This window comes from Tympanuchus pallidicinctus, unplaced genomic scaffold (genome assembly GCF_026119805.1).
Source record: "Tympanuchus pallidicinctus isolate F22 unplaced genomic scaffold, pur_lepc_1.0 scaffold7, whole genome shotgun sequence".
Lineage (NCBI taxonomy): Eukaryota > Metazoa > Chordata > Aves > Galliformes > Phasianidae > Tympanuchus > Tympanuchus pallidicinctus.
This window is the reverse complement of record NW_026294791.1, coordinates 14,050,017-14,072,501: the sequence shown is the minus strand read 5'-3', so window position 1 is coordinate 14,072,501 and position 22,485 is coordinate 14,050,017. Positions and strand designations below refer to the sequence as shown.

The following is a 22,485-nucleotide window of genomic DNA, read 5'->3' as shown; positions in this document are numbered from 1 at the left end:
TTGACAGGAAAGTTAGAGGAGATGGAGAATTTCCACATCCTTAAAACACTGTCGTTACTTACCTAAGTGCCTCTAAGAATGTGACTACTGTAAAGTCCTATGATTTTATCCAAATATTTGTTGTATCTATTTAAAGTTGCAACTCTGGAATCATGCTCTTTTATACAAATCTGCTTTCAATTTTTTCTAATAAGAATTTTGAGTTTTCCTGGTTAAGTAAAAACATTAACTCTTAAGGATCAGCCAGAAACAAATATGAGGATTTTCTTCTCATTTACTAGTTTATTTAAAAGCTGACTCTTCATTTGACATAATAATAGTGATGAGCTGTGAATTTCTGCATGTTGAGGGTTGCTAGTAGAGTAAGTGGGTATCCTCTCACCGCATACAGAATCTGCTCAAGGAATCCTCCTCAATTCTAGGAGCTATTAGACCAACTCTGTTGATGGGCTTCTCCACATCACACAGGACTGTGTACAATCAATCAATATTTAACATCGTTACTACAGGGGGACAGAATTCCCCATGTCAGGTATCCTGTTCTAAAGCAAATCCTCAGCCTCCTGCAGCTCCTCTGACTACGGCTGTGTGCATCCCGGCTGGATCTGGCCCAGACGCTTTATTTCTAGTGCATGAGATGATTAATTATGTGGTTTCTTTCTGTTTGTCTGATAGACGCTGAGGTAAGAGAGTGATGGTTGCTTACTGCACTATTATTAAAAAGCTGCTTTTCATAGCCCTGAACAAGCTTGAGTTGTGTGCTACAATTAATCATAAAGCTGCTTACTTGGAAATGTAAAGCTTGTTAATACTATACTGTACTTTTATATGTAAACTCATTTTTGATTGGCTAGCATAACTATAATCAGTAATTAAGGGTCAGCCATCCAGTAAACTCATTAGTTTACACCAATTACATTTGGTATAGTAACTAATGATTCCGTGGATCAAGCCATTTATTCCTAAGCTTTCAAAGTATAATTATTGTGTAAATCAGATAGAGTGTAAATCTTTTCCATACGTTTTGGTTGGTAATTGAGAAATAAAATGGTTTCCAAATGTATTCTCTGTCCAGTTTTTGTTCTGCAGTAGATCTCTCGGGGGACTCTTTAAAGTATATGGAAAAGGTGATGTCAACAGCAGTGTACGCTGGGCAAACTGAGACAGGATTAATTAATAGAGATGAAAGAGAAAAGCCAGCCCCTTGCAAACTGTGGTCCAGGCCTCAACTTGGACATCACACCTTAAACGACAGTTTGCAGTCCTGAGCATGAGTCACGCAGATTGACAAGTATTCAAAATAGAAGAGAATTAAAAATCCTTTATGTTTAATGTATAAAGGCCTTTCCAATATGCAGTCTTTAAGATGGTGTAATCTCTGGAGTATTTTGCTTTGAAGTTTAATATGTAGTTCCTCACATCCACATAACATTTTCAACACGTTAAACAAATTAGTCTCTGGTTACAGAAGTTTTTAGACATTTACAAGTTGCCATTTAACTAAATTTAATATGTGCCAGTGAAGTTGCTCATGCACTTGTTCATTTAGAAAAATGCACTTTTGGAATGATTAATAAACAAACCAGCCTTTCCTATCCCTTCAACTTTGGTGTTTATTTGAAAGCAATCTACTTTAAAAAGACATTAATATCCCTAGAATTATTATTAGAATAATTGCTTTTACTCTTCTCAGAACACGCATTTTTTCTCATTTCCCTTCAGCACAGACAGCTTTCGACTCAGATATAAACTTCCTATTATTATTTCCCACTCCCCACCCCAAAAATGAAGAATAGGAATTATATACTTTTCACTAAGGAATAATTAATTTGTCTCAAGTATGAGAACAGAGAATTGTAGAATGACTTTGAATGGTAGTCTCTAAGGAGTAGCATTGTTTGTTCTCTTCGGTCTTTAATGAGCTTTAGTAAATGGCCAGGAAAAATTACCTTCTTTCTGTAATATGAGAGAAGCGAAGAATGAAGGAAGCTATAGAACAGATAAGAGAAAAGGGAGCAGCCACACAGACACACACACCGAGCCATGGTACCACAGCTCTTCCACTGGCTAGTATTTTCCCTTGGAGCTGAGCACTACAGGTCCAGTTTTTCCATTCGAGTTAAAACATATCCCCAATAATTTTGTACGAGAGAAAATTCCTGGATGTCTCCCACCTTTTGACAGAGTCTGGCTTGTGCTGTGGGACAACTGCCTGTAGACGAGCTTGGAAATCATTCTGGCTTCCTTTCTTTGGCATTGATTTTGCATTTTAAGACTCTTCAGTCTGTTTTTGTTATATTTTCACCTTCAGAAGCAATCATCCTTATAGTGCCCCAGTTCGCTGCCGTCTTTTAGCAGATGTCTTTTCCCTCCACTGCATTTTCATTGTCACTGCTGTTCAGAATGGCCACAGAGGCAGTAGCAACAGGTGTGTGTGTCTGCTAAGGATATGGACCTTTCACATGGATAACAGAGTATGTTCAGCAGCACATTTCCCTTCCCTCCTGTACAGCCTCCACATATTTCCTCACTACCCATTCCCATTATTTGACTCTCAGCAGCCAAGTGAGACCAGAACAGGCTGAAAGAATCCATTGGAATAGGGGCTCTCTCTGATCCATTCCCTTGGAGCTGGTCCAGTTTATAAGGAATAATTGCTCTCAGAGCATTACTGAGGGCAAGAAAACCTGGTTTCTGGGGGTTGTTTCCCTTTTCTAGTGAATACTTCCATATTTTGTATTTCTCAGGGTAGGGCCTGACAGACATGTTTTTCCACTATGCAGCTGGCAAGACTAGCCCAAGCTTTCCCACATGAAGAAAGGACTCGGGACACACACACTCAGGACTGCAAGGACACACTCCCTGCAGAACAGCTGATAATCTCTCCGGTACAGTGCTGACTCAGGGGGGCAAGGGATTCCAGCTCATCTTGCCCTCGGCACAGCTGAAGACAAGTCTTTTGTCTCTCAGTTTAATGGCACGAGCCAGCAGACTGTACCAGAAAAGCCTATTACAGAAAAAAAGGCAGAGGAGTGCAGGGGCAAGACGTGCAAAAGGCAGCAGTACTATCTGCCATTATTCTGTGGGAAAGGCCTGGTGCGAGTGTCCAGTTCCTAGAAAGAGGCTGAGCAAGCATGGCGAGCAAAGAAAGCAGCACAAGGCATTGCAACACCTTCACCTGATTGTGGCTCAACGGGGGGTGCTCTTGTGGCAGACATCAAATTGCTGGCTGGAGCTCAAGGGCACCAGGGATGCGGAGGATGATGAACATGGGGAGAGCTGCTTGGACCCATCCCAGGCATTTAGGGAAAAGATAAAAGGAAAAGGCTGCTGCCAAGGCAAAAATCATTTTTCTCTATCATGGGCTCTCTTTAGCACAATTGTTAGAGAAGAATAAATGGAGACAGATGTACGAAAGACAGATAGGAGGCAGTGAGGACAGGACTAGTAAGTGAGGCAGAAACATTGGAAAGAAGACAAAACAGAAGAAACGTAAGAAACACGAGGACTGGACAAACAAAAAGGGGAAAAAACAAGGCTGACCAAGTCACTTCTGGAGTTGCCTTGATCTTCTGGCAATAAAATAACAGTAAGACAATCGCCAAGCATTTGAGTGACTCTGAAGTCCATAATACTTAGGAGGCATTGAAGTGTCCTGTTGATCAGGATCATGTTAAAAAAAAAAAAACAGTAAAACTTCTGACAAGTCTGAAGGTCTGCTGTGAGGAAGACAAAAAGGAACAGGACTTAGGCGCTCAATTTCATGTGTGTAACCAAGTATTAAAGTCCACACCCAAACACACTTATGCTTGTTAATAGTGAAAAAGATCGGGCCTGTTTCAAACCAGCAAGAACACATGGTTTAAAGCACACGGCTGCTCTTTCTTCAAAATCAACCTTCTGTGAGTTCTATAATTTATTCCTCCCAAGATTCATTTGAACATCTGCAGTATCATTATTTGAGTTTGTTATACTATTACCTTTAAAATTTTACAAGCCATACAGCAGGATAGGTGACAAGTTGAAAAGTTAAGGAGGGTTAATTTAGAAGTTTTAAAGCAAAGCTATTTTTGAGTTATACAAGTGCAAAAAAGCATGTGAATCCAAACCTCCATGGTTACATTTAAATAACTCAAAAACTGCTGAAAGGATTTTCTTCAAACTTCACTCAAGACAAATCCCTCTGGGCTAAGACCAAGCATGAGAATTTAACTCAAAAGGTGATTGTTGTCTGAAGGGAGTTTTCTTCCCCCCTCCCCCCTTTTTTTTTCCTCCTGCTTATTTTGTTTTCAATGTTCTAAAAAAATAATAGCACTGAAAAATAAGGGCCTGGTGTGTAACTGTTTCATATCCATTTTATCATTAAAATAAGAAAAATGCTGTTCGTAAACTACCTTTTTATTAAAACCAGACCCATTTCTCTGCCTCTAGCCATTACCAACAGCCTCAGTACCCACCTATATCAGGCATTTGCTGTAACTGGGTGGCTCAACAGAGAAGTGTGGAGCTGTACTCCCAGTCCCATCTGCAGCTTCTTTGCATGCCTTAGCAGTTCAGCTCAGCTCTAATACTACCCTAAATGGACAACTGAGGATTCTCCTCAGCAGGAAGTCTTTGGAGAGAGGAGAACCAGCAGCTCTGCAACAGTCCTTCCTTTACTTTCCATCCCCAGTTCATGGGAGGTGAAGTATACTCTATGCCTGCAAGCTGACCTAAACAATGTTTTGATTTTCCACCAGTCCAGGATTTGGAAAGCAGAAAGGTAGCTTGCAGTCATGCTTTTCTCAGCTCATTGACTGCAAACTTAGTGTATTTGGCAATCTCGTTCATTCTTCCCCTCTACAATTGAAACCAAGGGTCTTACCTCCTGGTCCTGTAGCTGCAGGAACTCCTCTAGAGGAAGAACCTGATCAAAAAAGATGGAATCATTTTCTTTCTCAAAGAAAGGTCCACTTTAAGAGTAGTATCAGGAGTTCTGGTAGCATGGTTACATGGTTGTCTGGGTTAAATAGAGAGAGAGAAAGGAAAAGAAGAAGAGAAGTGAATTTATTTCCTGCTGAACTCTCCTGCATTTTGTTCTCTACGAATTGTCCCAGGGCAGACAAGGGCCTTTCCCTCCCCCTTCTATCCGGACTTGCTTCTGATTCTGGCAGCACCTCCCACAGTTACTCACTCATTTGTTTATTTGTTTTTCCATCTGCAACTTTTGCCCCCTCCAAAGAGCTGGTCTGCCAGTGAAATAACAGTAACTTATTTCATTTCAAATGCATTCAGAAAGGCATTTGAATTGTTCCTTTTCACTGACAACAATGTCCGAATTTGGAACTTGTGAAAAAGCAATGGGGGAGATTTGGAATATGTTTGCTAAAATAATTCATCACATTTAGCCAATCAACCCAGATAAATGCGGAAATGGCATCCCTTGTCTATCCCTCATATCCATGACCTGGACTAAAAGCTGTTTGGGAAAGGTCCAACCCATTGTTTGTGGTCTTAACACAATGAGGCTTCAAGCTGCAGCAATACCACAATGCCTAGGGATTTGTTTCAGGAGACTCTGAGTTTGGAAACAAAATACATGTTTCCTAATGACTGCTAACACTGAACAGTGGGAAATACAGCTGAAAAGGGCATAGAGAGGTGCATCAGGAAGCTGAAGTGTTGGGCTCGGTTCTTCTTTGTTCCAATCTTGGGGAAGTCTACTCCAGCAAAACAGGGAGGCCTTAAAGTTGATAACAACATGTGGTAGCTTACCAAGCAGTGAGCAGCTCCTGCAAGCTCCGTGCTGCGCACACTGCCAAAGCAGGCAAAGTCCAGCAAACCTTCAACAGACAGGGAAAGTTTTAAAAATAGATCAAAATATTTAAATAATCAAAGAAGTTTTTCCAGTAAGAAATGTCCCATAGGCTCTCTGCCACCAAACTTCTGGAGTATTGTTTTTCACTCAGCACTTCAAGCTGTCTGCTACTATCTCATTCATACAGCTTTTTCAACGCAGGTCAATACTATCTGACTAGATTCAGATTAAATCTTAATACATGATTCACCTGGAAAACCCTGACTCCAAGCATATTGAAAAGCTGCAGATACAAACCGTGCAGTTACCATGGATGATAATGTATTAAAACATATCCCAGAAGGAAGACTAGCAGAGAAAGGAGGGGTGCAGAGTTATGGTCACAGTAGAGAATGTCCTTCATTTTCAGCCAAGATTTTATAGAAGACTGAGAACAAATGTGGCAAAGAGAAAAGTCTGTCCCCTTACTGCTGGTTCTGCAGCTAAGATTTTGCATCAGCCATGATAAAATTAGGCAGAGATGTAGCAGATCTGAGTATTGTACAGGAAGATGTGGAAGGAGCAAGAGTTCAGTGCAGTTCAAGGATGGAAGGGTATAATGAAGGCAAATGGAAAGCAAAGAGCTGAAACGGAAAGAGATGAGCTCAAGAAATCTGATATGAAGACACAAGTTTAATTAATAAAGACAGGCAGAGCAGGCTGAACAGAGAAGACTCATTTAAAATGTCAAAATATATCTTTAGTTATGGCCACTAAGGTAAAAATAAATGAAGTTATGTAGAAAAAGCATGAAAGTTCAGGGGTGCGAAACTGTGTTTAATGATGGGAGTGGTGAGAAAACCTGAGGCTGCATGGAAGCTCTTCTGGGAGGCGATAGCCCTATTTCAGTGCTTGCTGCTGCCATCTGGGTACCCAGCATACTGCTCCATTAGTGAGAGGGATCACAAATTGCCTTCTAATCTGCTTTAAGCTAAGTCAGCCAGATTCATTTCACCTGGTGATGAACATGGATATGAGCTAACCAGGCTGGCTTTACTTGTGGTGCTTTAGGGAATGCTTGTTTGGCCTCTTCTGTGGGGAAGGACCAAGCAGGCAGCAAAATGTGGTGTTTCAGCGAGGCACTGAGGAGGAAATTTGTTTGGTCTAGGAGAGCACATGAACATGTAAGGCTGGAATCAATCCAGACACATGGAAGAATGCAAATTTCTAAGAGTAAAAGTTATTATCAGCAATACTGAGTTCAAGAAAAGTTGGTATTTCTGCATCTCATTACTATGAGTAAGGAACATGTTTACTATCTCTGTTACTGGAGCAAGGATAATTTCTGCAGAAGCATATCTATGTGCTTGGGAAAAATAGCAGATATTGGTTGGTAACCAGCAAGAACCACAACAGAGGAGACCCATGGTTTTACTGTCTCTTGTCCAGTACAAAGCTGTAATCTATGCTGCTTAAGCTTCATAAACTCAGCAATTGCAACTGCCAAGTAGTCCAATTTTTTACTGACATAAAAGTGGGTAATGTTGAAGTGCAACTGCACATAAGGGATCACTAGGACAATATATAGCGGCTTTCGCTTACGGGTAATAGCCTCATTTCCATGTTCCTTTAGGAACTTGGATGAGTTGAATTGGTACTGCTAGGAAGCACATCAAAAACTGAGCTTGCACACATTTAATTTACTTCTATTAACTCAAGTGGCCCTATTCTTTAAGGTAGGTTCACCATAGGAAGCTTGCTCTATTTCAGCTATTGCTATAACAATTCAAAGAGAAGAACCAAGAGTTTTGGCCCTAAAAGTGGATACATTTTTGAAACACTAAAATAACCTCTTAAACTATAACAGGGAAATATTCCTGGTAACTCACTCTGTTGTGCTCCCCATAATTAGAGCTGAGAGTAATAACAGATTAACTTTCTGCAAGAGAGGGGCCATCTCTTTTTGTTCCTAGGACTGCAGCTCTAAATTCTTTGCAACCACTTTCACATCTATATTATCATTTTGATTGAGGCTTAAATATCTAACTCAGTAGGTCTTACGTTGCTTAGCTCTCCACCATGTATCTTATTTTGGGTGCCTGTCATTCTCATTTCTGCAAAGTTCAGCTGAAACCATTAAGTATTTCATGTCACCAGTGCTTTGCACTGCAAATATTAAGAAGCAAAATTTGCAATCCAGGTCATTCACAGAACATTCTTATACAGCACATAATATTCCAAAAGCTAAATTAATCTTGCTTCACAATGTGAGTCTCTGTGTACATGTGGTTTCTGATACAAAAGGCTCAAGTGAAATCAATGGTATAGGCATGATATTAACTCAGACCCAGTTCTTTCAGGTCCATGAAACATAGTCATGTGCTTTCTAATTTAGAAATCAAATGTAACCAAGAATCTCAGCTCCTCTTTTTAAACAGTGTGTTAAACAGTTTCAATCCAATTTACCTTTCACAGATGAAAACATAAATCAGTAGCTGGTCTCCACTCCACATGCTAATTTAACGAGATGGGGATCTGACCACATGTGTATATATGCTCCAGAAACTTGCAGACCTTCTCCTCCATACTGCATTCAGTTTGGAGGCATGCCAAAGAACACGTGAGTTAAAAGGAGGAGGGAAAGGCAGCCTGGCTTAGCAGCTTGCACCAGGGTCTAGAACAAGAGTGTGAGACGTAGGTCAGGATTCGAGTACCATCCATACCCTCCCCTGATGATCACTCAAAGCAGCCTGAAAGCAACCTCACAGTCCAGACAGATGCTCTGGGACATCTCCTCAGGATGATGTCTGGGGTCACCACTCGGCAGCTGGAAGAGCTCTTTCCCACAGTTCAGAAGGACTCCAGTCTAAACAGAGGTGGTCTCTCAGAAGAAAGCCCCAAGACGAAGATGACCCAAAAGCACCCACAGATCCACTGTTTGGCTCACTGCTCGGTGAACTACAAAACAAAGGACCTCTGGGGGTTCTGTCTGGTAGGTCTTCAAAGAAGGTGTGTAATGCCTGTCAGAATGCAAAATGGAGTAAAAAATGAAGATAAATATTCATACACAAACATCAACTGTGTTTTGGCACTGCTCACATTGCATGACTTCTGCTGACCTGACAGGACTCTGACCTGAAATACAGACGCCAAAACAGCAGCATCTCCTCAATTTCTGTCTCCTCTTTGCCTTGTCCCAAAGATTATTGACCCAGAGGGAGTGAGTCTTGCACTCACTTTTCTTGGATGTCATGCATCTGTGAACTGAGTTCATTCATAAACAGCTCCCTTGCACTGAACCAGTCCAAATTCACTTCATACACTCATCTAGGCAGCAGCATAACATTGCTCCAGTTGAGCAAAATGCTGAAAGCAGACAGACTTCATCAGACAGATGTTCAGTGAGCAGGGAATCTCTGAAATGGGACTACTTATTGCAAGGTATCTGGCATCATTGACAAGGGTGAGGTAAAAGTGCAAAAAAGTAGAATAAAGCTAGTGAATAAAGGCAGGGTACAGAAAAAGAGATAATACTGCTGAAACATTAACTGATCATTCAAAAACAGACTGCAGGACGTGTCATTCAAATAGCACTACTGGTCTCTTGTGATTAGCCTCTTCCCTATCCACCAACAGAAGAATTAAATATAGGCCAGATTTTGCTTAAGTGCCAAAGGAAAAAGGAAATTACATTAACCATGCCTGTGAATCTCAACAACAGAATTATAAATTATCTTTACATTTTAAATTTATTTTAAAAGTCTGTTTATCTCAGCTTATCAGATCGAGCTCATTAAAAAATCAAAAAATCCCAAGTCCTGTGATGTGAGGACAAGTAATACCGAGAGTGAAAAGTCAGCATATCCCCAGCCTGTGGGATAGGAGAGCCATCTGCTAGCAACATTTAGGAAATGTTTTTTGGGTGGAAAGCTTCCTTGCAGCCTCAGGCTTTGTTACAGTAACTCAGTTTAGCTCTTAAGCTTTTTTAATATGTGTAACTCTAGTTCAGAGCACCTAACATCCAGGCCTCAGCGAGGACCCTAGCATACTGTCCTCTAAAACAGGGTAGCCGTCTATGCAGTGGTCTCTTGGTGGTATCACTCTGAAATCAAAAAACATCTGCACAGGCACAGGAATCCCTGCTGCCCTGTATCAGATCACAGTGTTAACAAAGCCTGTCCAGAAAACAGGCTTTATTTTCCTAGAAGAAAAGCCAGCAGAAACAAGTTAATAGTGTTTCTTTCTCTCTGTCTTAGTTATACAGGAGCGTCATTTGTTCTTTTATGTTTTTATTACGCAAAGTCACACCCGACCCAACAGTGCAAGCACCACCCTCATTTCACTGGTGTTTGGCTTCTTATTAGAAATGTTATCAGCAGGTAAACACAATGCACAGGAAGGTCTGCTGTGGAGTAATGAGGTTTACCATGCTGATGGCCAGAATGTTTTAACAAGTTAAAACTATTTCTGGTAATTACAAAGAAGTCGAAAGGAAGTGTTCCCTCAAGCTCACAACGCACATTTTATACAGAAGCAAACAAGATGCGAGACCATGAAAATTGGATGGACATAAATACTTGAGATGTAACTGAGAGGCAGAAAAATATATTAAAATGATCATTGATTGAGCAACATGGAAAGAATTCTATCAGTAGAAGAAAATAATTCTTGCAAATCTCTGAGAAAGCACCACAGACTCCGTTTCTGTGACAATATTCAACAATTCCAACTGAAATTCTGACACAACTTCTGGATATTGATGACTGACTTCTTTGATTTAGCTATTACTGTGTTTTTACCGACAGAGAAACCAACTTTCTGGAATGACAAAGAGAATGTCCTAAGGTCAAACAGCGAGTGTCTAGTTCTCCTCAATCTTACTCTCAATCAACCACACTATTAGATTGTACAACCATGAAACACAATCTCTTCCTTCTGAAAAGGTAGGTTTTGTGAGAAAAATAACAAGCTCCACCTGTCTATCCAGCTAGTATTAGCTGTAGTAAAAATTTCATTCTGTAGAAAAACTGCAGATGTAGCTACTGTGGAAAAAAAGCACCCAAACTCATGTGCATATCAGAAATTGCCAGAGTGCTTTCAACAGCTGCAACTATCACACACTTTCAGAAGTAACTTCAACTCAACAGGACTAACTCCAGCGTAGACAGCACGAACCAGATTGCTTAGTTATAAATAAAGCCCTTGTATGGCACATGTTGCAAGGAGATATGAGGTTGGAGCCCTGCAGACTTGCACCAGCCCTGGCTTAAAGTTGGGCATGCCAGAATGGCAGCCCCACCACCCTCCCACCGTGTCACAAGTGGAAGGAGCTGCAAGAACGTGCACACATGTGAATGTTTAAATACTCACCATTGGGGACTACAATAGACATTTAGCCTTGGGATGTTTTCTCTGCTGTACTGCAGAAAAGCAATAAAAATATGTGCTACTCTGCAGGCTTTTTCTCTGCTTAACCAGCCCCTTTATTATTATCTCAGCTTCCCTCTTTCTGAGAACAAGTCCAATGGCAGTCTCAGGGCCGGGGCTGTCAACGCACACCGCTCTTGTCTGACTTTGTTGAGGTGTACTCAGGACAAGGTGCCCGCAGGCCCACATGAAGCAGCCCCTTGTCGGTCCGCACGTTCATGGACATCACCCACTAGACCGGTGCAAGCTGCCTGCTGCCCACAGACAGCCCCACAGCCTGAGTGATGCAGACAGTGCACAGGGCAAGAAGGGCTTGAGAAGTGCCACATCTCTGTGAGAAACCAGAGGGAGGAAGCTTGGAAAGCCTGGCCTTTGTCTTTTCCAGAATTAAGACTTTGATTAGCTGCTGGCACAAGACCAAAGCTCCATCTGAAATGCTTTAGATAACCCATCTGCGCTTGGTTTGGGAGTCTGGAGAAGCATGCCACAGCCCGTTCCTCACCAGTGCCGGCAGAAAAAAAGGGGAGGATGGGAGGATGGCACCCACTAGCACTCCTGTGCCACCACTCGGAGCCCTCCGAGGCCTGGGCTGGGCGCTGGCAGCCTTCAGGCTGAGGCCGAGCTCAGCCCTGCTGCTCTGCAGCACCGGAGCCCTGCACCCAGCGGCTCTCCCTGCCTCTCGCTGAGCCCCCACGGTCCTCCACCAGTCCCCGCACCTCGTGATAAATTCCATCATTATTCAGCCCTTACTACTAACACCGAAATTCATCACTCAAAGCAAATTAGCCGAGATTCATTAGAATAAGACATCTAGTAGGCACATGTACTTTATTAGCCTCTTACACCAATAGTTTTAATTAGGTACATATTTCACAGCTCTAGAGCTACTCGAGTGAAGGGCTGCTTTTATCTCTTTTATTTACAGTAACAAGCTATCAAACAAATACCACCATAATTAAACTCAGATGCAACAGCAAAAAATCCTGATTTTTTTCGCAATTTTTATTAACAGCGACCTGCTCAGACCTCGTTGTTTGTACACTGGTCTGTCTAAGGAAGGAGCGCGGGCCCGGGGCTGGGCAGAAGCGGGGCCGGGCAGTGCCTGTGAGGCAGCGCTGCCTCCATGTCACCTTCAGGTAACGGGCAGCGCTCTGCCGCGGAGGTGGCGGTGATGAGAAAAGTGATTAAAATCCAGAACATTTCTAAATTATTAATGAGGAATTTAAATGATGTTATAAAAGAGGGAAATACAGGCGAAAATGTTACACATTCATGGAATTTTTACTCATGCATAATAATCAGTTGAAAACACTTCGGCTATAATACTTCCTAAATTACAGAGGGGGGGCGGATGTGTTTCCCGGGCCCGCCCGCCCGCCCCTCACTCTGCGATCAAGGGCGCCACCTCCCGGGCAACCCGGAGAAGCGCTCCCGCTGCCGCCCGGCACAGGGCTGCCGGGGCCGTCGCGGCGCAGAGCGGGGGTCCGCGGCCGCGGGACTGCAGAGAGCACGCCGCTCGCATGCACGCAATCACCGCCTTGCTAACCTCTGGGCCTAGTGCCGCTCTGCTCTGTAACTAAAAAAGAACCGTAATACTGCGGGAAGTAATGGTGTGAAAAGAGCCCCATCCTGCTCCCGTGTGCACGAGGTCATCGCACCCGGTGCTGACCCACAGGACGGCGTGCACTTTCCTCCTCGCTCCCTCACAGCCTGCTGCAATTCAGAGCAGTGCCCGCAGTTGGCAGCCTGAGAACAAAAGGGTTCCCCAAACCAAAGCTGCAAGAGCATGTATCTTACGCAGTAATATGTGTGTGTGTCTGCCTACACAGTCCCTTCTGGAAAGACTTCCCCATCTTTGTGTCTGAACTCTGCATCTGAGTGCTGCCTGTGGGCTCCACGAGGACAGAAAACACTCAAGAGTCTCATCTTTAAAGACTTGCTTAGAGCTGTGTAGGCACTGTGTCACCTACCACAGATTCCATCCTTTCCCTCTCCTGTGGTGCAGGGAAGGAACCTGCAAGCCAGGGAAAGCAGAGGGGTCACCTTACCACAGAGCCCTGAGACCCAGGCATCCCTCTGGCTGAACTCTTTAGGGAGATCCCACACTCCCCTGTGCCCTTCAGTTTGAGTTTGGGAGATCTGCGAAGCAGAGAGCCACCATCTGATTACAATTGCAGCAAATAAGGCAAGAACAATCCCAGGCCACTCTGGTCTGTAAGGGCTATACAAATGCGCCAAGTCCCACTGAATGCTAACTGGCAGCTAGCACCAATTACTGGGTAATGGGCACTCCACATGACCCGTCACTTAATAAGTAGATAGACACAGTCTGCACTCACTTTTGGAGCTCAGTTGTCTCTGGTTGTAACGCCAGCTGAATGCTTTGCAGTGTGCTAACCTCACGGTGACTAAAGCTCAGATCGTTATAGCAAGGCTCAACCAAAAGAAACTGCCACACTCTTCTCAATTGGAGCAGATGAAATAAAGGCTCTTGGACACGGTTCCTACCTAGGAGCCTGCCAGAGTCTAATAACTGCAACATGCTGTGATTCTAAAGTAAGTGTGTCATGGAGAGATACCCCGGCTAATTCTCAGGGAAGTAAATTTGCCTCAACTGAAGTCTTTGTTAACACAGTGTTATTTCTTCTACTGCTCTAGCTGCTTCTGTCCCTTTCTCCATTGCATAGAAGCACAGTCGCTATCACGAGTCACAGATGGTAGCTGTGGTTCCTCTGGACAAGGCAGAGACATTCACATCAGAAACAAAAATTTGTCCTATATTTTTTTCCTTTTCTTTGCAGTACTATTTAAAAAAAAATTTGCTGAATTGAGTTTTGAGCAATGTGATTTTTCCACATTTACTGTCACAGAAAGACTCACTCCCTGTCTTTAGCCAGTCAGAGGCATAAACAGGGTTTTCCTGAATGCTCTCGAGTTCCATGTTTTCTCCAAAATATCTTCAAATGAATATAATAACAGAGAAGATCCCTGTGGAATCATGGGGCAAAAGGAAGTTACTGCCAAAGAATCCCAAAGCATCCTGAGATAGTTTTCACAAAGAAAGCAGCAGAGACTACTAAAACACCATTCCCATACCTCCTTATTAAGAACGTGACACCGTAACTTTCACAGCTAACACTATGAAAGGCTGTGGAAATGTTCAAAGGAACTTTGGAAGGTTTATTTTTCTCTTTGAAAAACAGAAGTTATCACTGAAGGCCTTACAAAAAGTGTGAAACTTTCAGAACATTAAGCCTCTGCAGGCAACTATTACATGCAAAAGACCATTCCCAGTTAATATCTTTTAGCTGTTTTCTATTTTTGACACTGAGGAGGGCCTTAGTAACCAGATAGTTAGCATCAGATGAATACTTAATGCAACAGCTGCATAAATGCAATACCACAACTGAGATTTTTACATCCACACGAATCAGTGAATTCAAAGGTTTTTGCAGTAGCCATGATTTGTACCCCACATATTACAGACTATGTGACAGTATTACACACAAGGAAACACCTCTGTGTGTGCCAGAACAGAGAAACCAGCCGCTGTACTGAAGGCCAACACAAGTTTTAGATGCCTCAAAAGGCATATTAAATTCCAATTTTATGGGTTTATGACTGTATATTAACCTGACGTGACCTTCTTTATCTGAAATTAGTCTTCTTCTAATTATATATATGTGCAATACACTGAACTGATGGCTGTTCCGTACTCCCTCACCTTCATGTATTTTGATTCTATACCTTGACATCCATCCATTAAATGTATTTACCAGGACTGAATTTCCTTCAAAATTACTTATAAAGTGCATGTAGGAGGTGGGAAGAGAACCCACAGACTGCACTAGTTCATTGTGTGAAAAAGGCAGTAAATACAGATGTGGAACTCCATATTCAAGCCTCAGCACGGCTATCTCTTCAGTTTCACACCTGCAGGTATTTATGTGATCACACACTAAAATAAACACAGCACGTGTGGGTGTGTAGAGCTGCACCTGTACTTATAATGAGATGCTCAAAGAAATCCACCAAGTTTTGCAGCAATCCCATCTGACAAAAACATTCTTGTACATTTTGTCTTGCATGTTCAGTAGACTTATCCCAGTGAATCTTTCTGAGCACTGGGTTGGTCTGTCCTATGTACCACCTTCTTCCCCTGTCCCAAAAGGAAAACCTCCCACTTTGTTACTTTCTCACAGCTTTTCTTAAGAGGAAATCCTGTGAACCACCTTCCTGCATGACATCTGTCGATCTTACAGTTGATGGAACTGGGCACAGAAAGGCAATTTGCACACTCTCTGGATCTGCTTATTTACCTGCTTCATGTACATTTCCGTGTAAGGCAGCCACTGACTGGCGAGTCCTGCTCTGGCACAGAAATGTTATACATCTTGGGATTGGTTCTGAGAGCCCTCTTTCAGTCAGTGAAAGGACATGAACATAAAGTTTCATGGTGTAAGTACAGTGTAAAGCCCAGTATCTAGTATATTAAAAACACTATTGCAGCAGTTGAAGAGCACAATGAACACAGACATTATTTTCCCTGTCTTTGCAGAGGAAGAGTACTAGGCAAAGTATTGAGTAAATTGCCCAACTAAGCATCAAACATAAGACTAAATATTGAAATTTTCCTACTTAGACTTTCAAGCTGTACAGTTATTTGAAGCTCCATAAGACTGAACAATTGCCTGCCAGCATTGGTAGGAATCTCTTCACTGGTGGTAACTGAGAGTATAAGAAAATTAAACCATTATTGCAATGCTAAAGTGCTGTAACCACTGGACTTTGAACTATAAACATTTTGAACTCTGTGTTGTAATTCAATCCTACCACAAAGACATGAAGTCTGCATAACTGTACACATCTTAAAGAATGTGTAAGAAGAAATAGTAAGAAGTATATTACTCTTTCACACCTTACAACCAAACTCAGCTTTTCCTAATAGCTACTGTAGAAAGTACTGCCTAGTGTTTAGGCCAAGGGACTGTGAGTAGAGAAGCAAATTCCTGTCTAATTTTTGCCAGTAACTGGCTAATCACTCAAACATTCCGTGCCCTAGTTAACACATATATACCACAGGTATTATAATAACATGAACCTGCTTATTAAAGCTTGACTTACTAATGCTTGGAAAATACTTTGAAATCTTTAGAGAAAAGACTTTATGTAAGGATAATATTGTTGCCTTTAACTCCTTTAGTATGTCTGCCAACACTCAGAAAGCCTCTTGGAACTTCAGGTTTGCTGTATCTAAAAGGTTAACGGTATCTCAAAAACTTTCCTATTCTCCTGTAGAGAGGTCTGCACTTTGGCCAGCCACAGATTCTGTTTCCCCTTCCCTCTTTACAGATGCCTTGGTAAAAAAGAGATTAGTTTCCTGACATGTACTGCATTTGTTGTGCTGACATCATAGAGTCAATGAGAACAAGTATTTATACTTCTATTATGCCTTCATTGAACTGAACAAGGTGTTCAACAGGACATTTTAATTATAATCCCACTTCTAGCAGCTTGAGTAAAGGTGTTTAAAAAACACAATCAAGCATGAAATGGAACAGTAAACATGCCATTTCAATTACAAAATTATGTATAAGGACATCCTAACACAGCACAACATTTGAAGACTGTGAGAAATACTAAAATCCTATCTCAAGCCCTGAGAGGTTTTGTGCACAGAGTTGAAGGAGCTGAAATGCTCCCTCCTCACACTCTTTTGTGCACTTACACTGAATTTTTGACTCCAGACAGAAACTCACAAAGTCCCCAGCTGTCAATTTTTGTACAGATCTCCATGAAGCTGTAATCCGTTTTTGCGTTGTGGTGTCATGTCAAGACACTTGTCCTGCTTTGGGAGCCCTTTCTTACTTTCTGGCCAAACTAAGCTGAAATGAAAAAGCAATTGCACTCACAGATCATTGCATCATTAGCCATCACTGTCTACCTGTACCACCATTTACCTAAAATAGGCAATGAAACTAACACCGTGTCAAGCTCAGAGACAGATGTGACTCATCAGAACCTCCTGGACATCTGTGGTCTTCAGGAAAACATACAGCCAGCTCTGATGGGTATATATTAGAAAGGCCTGAACACCACACTGTCTTAGTAAAGGTGAAAACTTTTCTTTTCTGCGCTTGATACCACTGGGCACTCCAGGAGCAGCTGTGGTGAATACTCTTGCCAAAGCACAAACAAACCACGGCAGCCTGTCCTCTGTAGTCCCTGGGAAGACAGTTTCCCCACACAGTCTCAGGGAAAAGGAAATTGGAACTCACATTTCTGCCATGCAGATTAGACTTGAACCAATCCTGGGTGCATTAAGTTCCCTAAGACGTCTGGACATCGTAACATAAAATCTGGTGCTATCTTGTGATCTAGATTATTATCGTTTCCACAAACAGTACTGTTCTGTTTAATAGACAATGCAATTGTCCAAAGTATTGAATTATCTTCTAGAATATCTTACCTGGAAATTACTCTGTTAATCTGACTTGAAAGTGATAACATCCTCAGGAATTTCACAGTCACTGAGATGAATCTGTAAATACAGCAAATATCTAGTTTTTAGGAAAGTACTTAGTAATCTAACAAACAAATATGCAAAAACATAACTGACAAGAAACTATACTGGTGTCTGTAAGCACTTAATAATACAGACAGCATTAAAAGTTTGCTTTTTGAAATATGATTTCTTTCTCTCTCACTATGCTCTCAGAGTCAAAGGAAAAAAAATAGCATATTTTTTCCATTTCTGGAAAAAACCTGTCTTTCTCAAAATGCCAGACCACCTCATTAGTGGAAGCCTTGGTTAGCTTAAAGATAGCTGGCAGAGGTGTTTTGTTGTGCTTGTTTCCACTTCATTTTTCCCCCCACTATTATGAGCAAGTAGAAGTAAAAGAGTTTTCATTGCCTGTACTGGGAGCAGAATCTGCTTTTATTTCATAGTTATTTTCCATTCTTCTCCTGGCAGTACTCAGAAAATCATGTGAGGAGAGATGCGATTGTGAGGTAACTTCATGGTGAGGGCTCCAGAAGCCACCACTAAATGCAGATAACATATTTTTGACTAACAGTGCACATTTAAAGCCTCTGACTAGAAATTAAAGAGAAGTGCTATATGGAGAAGTCATTAACTGATATTTAAAGCTGGGAAATAGAGGACATATGAGGAAACCTAAAATGTAAGGCCTATATTTAACATCTCTCAAATTCAAACTGATCAACTAATGGGGCAAGGCCTTGAAGTTCATTTATAGTGGAAGAAATGAACATGAGACCTACCTGATTAATGCATCTTCTCCTTGCATTAAGAAATGAAATGAAAAAATTTCAGAAGAAAGCCATGCTGCTTTTGTAGTGTTTCAGAACTGCTGAAGCCAGATCAGGTCCTCTCCAGATTCTAGATAAACCAAGGTTCAGCCTATACAGCTGAACAGCTCCATAAAAAACTCCAAAAATTTCTCACCACCAGATATAACTTGTGTCACGGTTAGAAACAGAGATCTAGTTAGAAACAGAGATCTAGATAACTAGTTAGGCTTGAATAGTTATCACAAGTAATGATGCACAAGAAGGAAAACATACAGTGCCAAGAACATAATTTTCAGGGTCCATTTCAGAAAGCCATGCAGTTTTATCTATAGACTCAACAGAGAAGCAAGCACGCAGCCTGGTATATACAAAGGTCAGATTCTTCAAACATCTTCCTAGCTGGCTGTTGCTGAGTCTGGAGCTGAGCTCTGGCTTCTGCAGCCACCAGAGCGGACAGGGTGCTCTGCCTCCAGGCTAGAACCACACAACATTGGCAGATGCCAAGGGAGCAGAAAGCATTGACACCAGCACATTCGTGGGCCCAAGGGTCCTCAAGACCTTCCAAGCATGAAGGCAGAGAGAGTAAAAGGGAAGTAGCTGAGAGATGATACAGCTGCTTTGCAGAGTACAGCCACAACGGGAGCTGTAATCAGAGAGAAAACAGCGTGCCTGTCTGAAACGCTATTTCTGCTTTATTGTGTAAATACAGGAACTATGACTTCATGTCTCACACTTCAAGAGACATACTCTCAGGCTTGTTTTCTTCCATATCAGAGCTCTAAGACATGCAAAATGTGTCTCTGTATTTCAGTTCTGGCTGGAGGTTAATCTCTAGAAACAAGTAATGTAACATTTCCATCTATCTTTTCTATTCTTTTGGCGGTTTTAATTACACTAATATACTATGACACTTTAAACAAGACACATCTCAGCTTATGGCCTACTCTGCAATGGTTCAGCTGCTGCGTGTGCTCCGGCACATTTTGCTCAGACAGGCTGCTGCGGGCTGGGGGTGCAGAATAGTGCCCTTCTGTCATGAGAGATTTCATTGCACTGATCATTGTGTATTTGACAGACTCTTTGTCAATGTCAAGTGTCTTTTGTGGTTAAGCCCAGTAAAGCTAAAACAAAAGGTCTCCTAGATATTAGATATATAGTGACATTACTGAATTCACTCGGAGGCAGTAATTTTTTGTCAGCCTCTGAAAAGAAAAATGGAGCTAATGGGAAAACAAAAGGAAGATGCTGGCATGTCTTTTTAGCTATTTTTGTTTATGTTAGACATAGTGATTGACATCTGGCCCAGAACATCCTTTCAACCATTAAGGCTGATGTCATGAAACAGAACAAAGAGAAATGGGCAGGCAAGAAAGCACCAATGGCTCAGAAAGCACTTTTTTGGGTTTATTTTCTTTTAAGTGTTTCATTTTCAGTAATCAGTATCACTGCACAAAAGTGCACTCACAGACACCCCCTCTCACTATTCGGACTTCTAAGTTTCCTTTGTGTTTGCTTTCTTCCTTCTTGCCTGAATGGCATCACAGTGCTGGTTTGGTTGGATGACAGTCTGTCATAACAGTGATGTTTGAGGTTAGTGAAAACTGACATGAAAAATACAATCCACTGGCCTTTAACTGAAATAGCAGCTCTGTTTTTTGCGGAGTTGGCAAGCAGCATTTTTAAACCCCTTTCATACTGAAGGCAGTTACAACATGTTTTTCCCCGTATCAAGCAGTTCCATCATGAAGTGCATTATCTATGTCTGTTGTCATATCAGGATACTGCCTTTGAAGAGCAGTTTATTGTTTCTTGTGTGATCACTTCTCCTGCTGAAGTGCCCTATAAGGGTTAAGGGAATTTCATGGTCATTCTCCATTGCCAGGCCCATTACAAAGCTTTAACATTTGTTTAAGAGAGTTGCAGAAGTATCAGAACATTTCCTGCAGACACACAACACCATGGAGACTTCTGCATTTGCTCGCCACTTTATATATCAAAATAGGAAGAATCCCAGTGTCCTTCTTATATTGTCTAGAATCATTATAAAAATTATAAGCATAATGCTTGCATTCTGCAAGTGCTGTAGATTTTGAAATACTTAGTCAGCATTACGTGCTAGCAGGAGGAAATTATTCTTTAAATTTTTAACTTTGTCTTGAAAATATGATGCTCAACATAAACCAAATGACTACAACAGCAACAAAAAAGAAAACAATAAAACATAAAAGAAAGCTTTTCAAAAGACAAGAGCAGGACATTTCATCAGCTATTTAGGTACAGTTATACTCTGAAATCATTGGAGAACTCTTAACAGAAAAGATCTTAATCACTTTAAAAGATTCTAAGGAATTTGGCCCTTGAATGCATCAGGTGTGCTGCAGCCAAATATCCTTGCACCTCTTTAATACTGTTTATTTCAATATTTAATGCAGGGGTATATTCTCCTCTAGAAGCACACACTTAACTCCCCCCCAGCATTAATAACAGATATATTCACTCATCGAGAGGAAAATTTTCTCTCTGTCTCTTTGCACAGTGTTCTAAAAAGAACTTTGAAGAAATTGAGGAAAACAGAAAGAGAAATATATTAATTTTAAGGAGATGAAAGCACCACATGTCATTCCTAAATTTCATGGAAAATGCACCGTTAGTAACAAAGATGAACAGAAAATTTCAAAATCATTTTGAGCAGCATTAAAATCAGTCCTCCCTGATTTTCTGTTTTCCCCTTCTTTTCAAAGCACATACATTAAACTCATTTTATGCTTATAATGTATATAATGATTCTAGACAACATAAGGACACTGGGATTCTTCCTATTTCAACGTATAAAGTGGCAAGCCAATTTATGCAGCTTAAACCATTGCTAAAGAAGATGTATCAAAAATTGCCTGTGATCATTACAAATAACAGCCTGAAATGTTCACAAGAAGCTGTTTGCTTATCATATTTTCATTAAAACATCTTTTCACCTGCTTTGCTTTTCCCATGCCTGTAACCTGCATTGTAATCAGTCTTATTAACTGAGAACATAAATATGATTTATTATGGTCTGATAATGGAAGCTGCATGGACCAAGAGAAGGGATATATTGTCCTTTGATAAAATGGCTCTTTTCTCTCAAATAGAGCTCTATCATGAGAGCATGCAGAATGTAGTGAGTGATTATTTCCTGAGGGTGAATGATGGCAGAACCCTACAGAAAATCTTCTTGTTGGCCATGACAGCCTCCGAGTGTCCCCAAATCTCACTGAGTTTGACAACCTGCAGACACTTTTGATGAACTGTATTCTTCTGTCAGAGACAGCCTGTCTGGGAGGAGAAAAGGGAACCTTTATCGTCTGATCTGCTATTATTGTCTTGATCTTTTATAAGCAATCTCTAATGCACATGAATATAATATCCTTTCACACAAGTGCCAAACATAATAGAAATGTAGTTTAAGGACCTTTTTCCCAGTTATGTAAATGTCCTAGTACCATAATTATAAAAGATGGTTTGTGAATGATAGCTGTAAGGAAAGGATAATGAAAATGTTTTAACATTATCTTTCTGTTTTAAAGACCAAAACCTGTGATAAATAGCATTTATGGTACATATGGGGAACCAGTTTGTGCTGAAGCTTTTACCTAAAAAAGAATAGTTTTGAGCATAAAACTGGTGTTATATTTTCATAAAACACATAAATGGCAGCTGATCTTAAGCCAAGAATGATCACTGGCAGATACGACTTAAAGAAAACGAGTATTCTACTCAAAATCCTTCCATGGCTGTTACAGACAGAACAAAGCGTTATTATTGAGCAGTGTATTTGGACAAAGGGGTGTTCAGGACCAACTAAAGTTCACCAACAAATCTCTCTTTTATCTATGTCCAGAAGAACAGGCATAACAGAATCTTTTTCAATTAACAGCTGTACACCCTAGCAAAACACCCGTCTTTCTCAGCTGAAGCGGTCTGGCTTATTT

General features: G+C 41.2%; 1 long non-coding RNA gene across 3 annotated transcripts in view; it reads right to left on the bottom strand.

Moving 5' to 3' along the window:
- The window catches only part of LOC128072568 (uncharacterized), a 34,723-nt gene that overhangs the window by 7,062 nt on the left and 5,176 nt on the right, over positions 1 to 22,485 (bottom strand). For 2 of the 3 annotated variants that reach the window (XR_008202353.1, XR_008202352.1), the window contains 4 exons: positions 17,673 to 21,829; positions 15,842 to 15,931; positions 5,755 to 8,796; positions 4,865 to 4,999 (listed from right to left, as the gene is read on the bottom strand). This is a non-coding gene — a long non-coding RNA (uncharacterized LOC128072568). Of the gene's footprint in view, positions 1 to 4; positions 3,720 to 4,864; positions 5,000 to 5,754; positions 8,797 to 15,841; positions 15,932 to 17,672; positions 21,830 to 22,485 lie in introns of those variants that run through there. The other variant, XR_008202354.1, reaches the window with a different exon arrangement.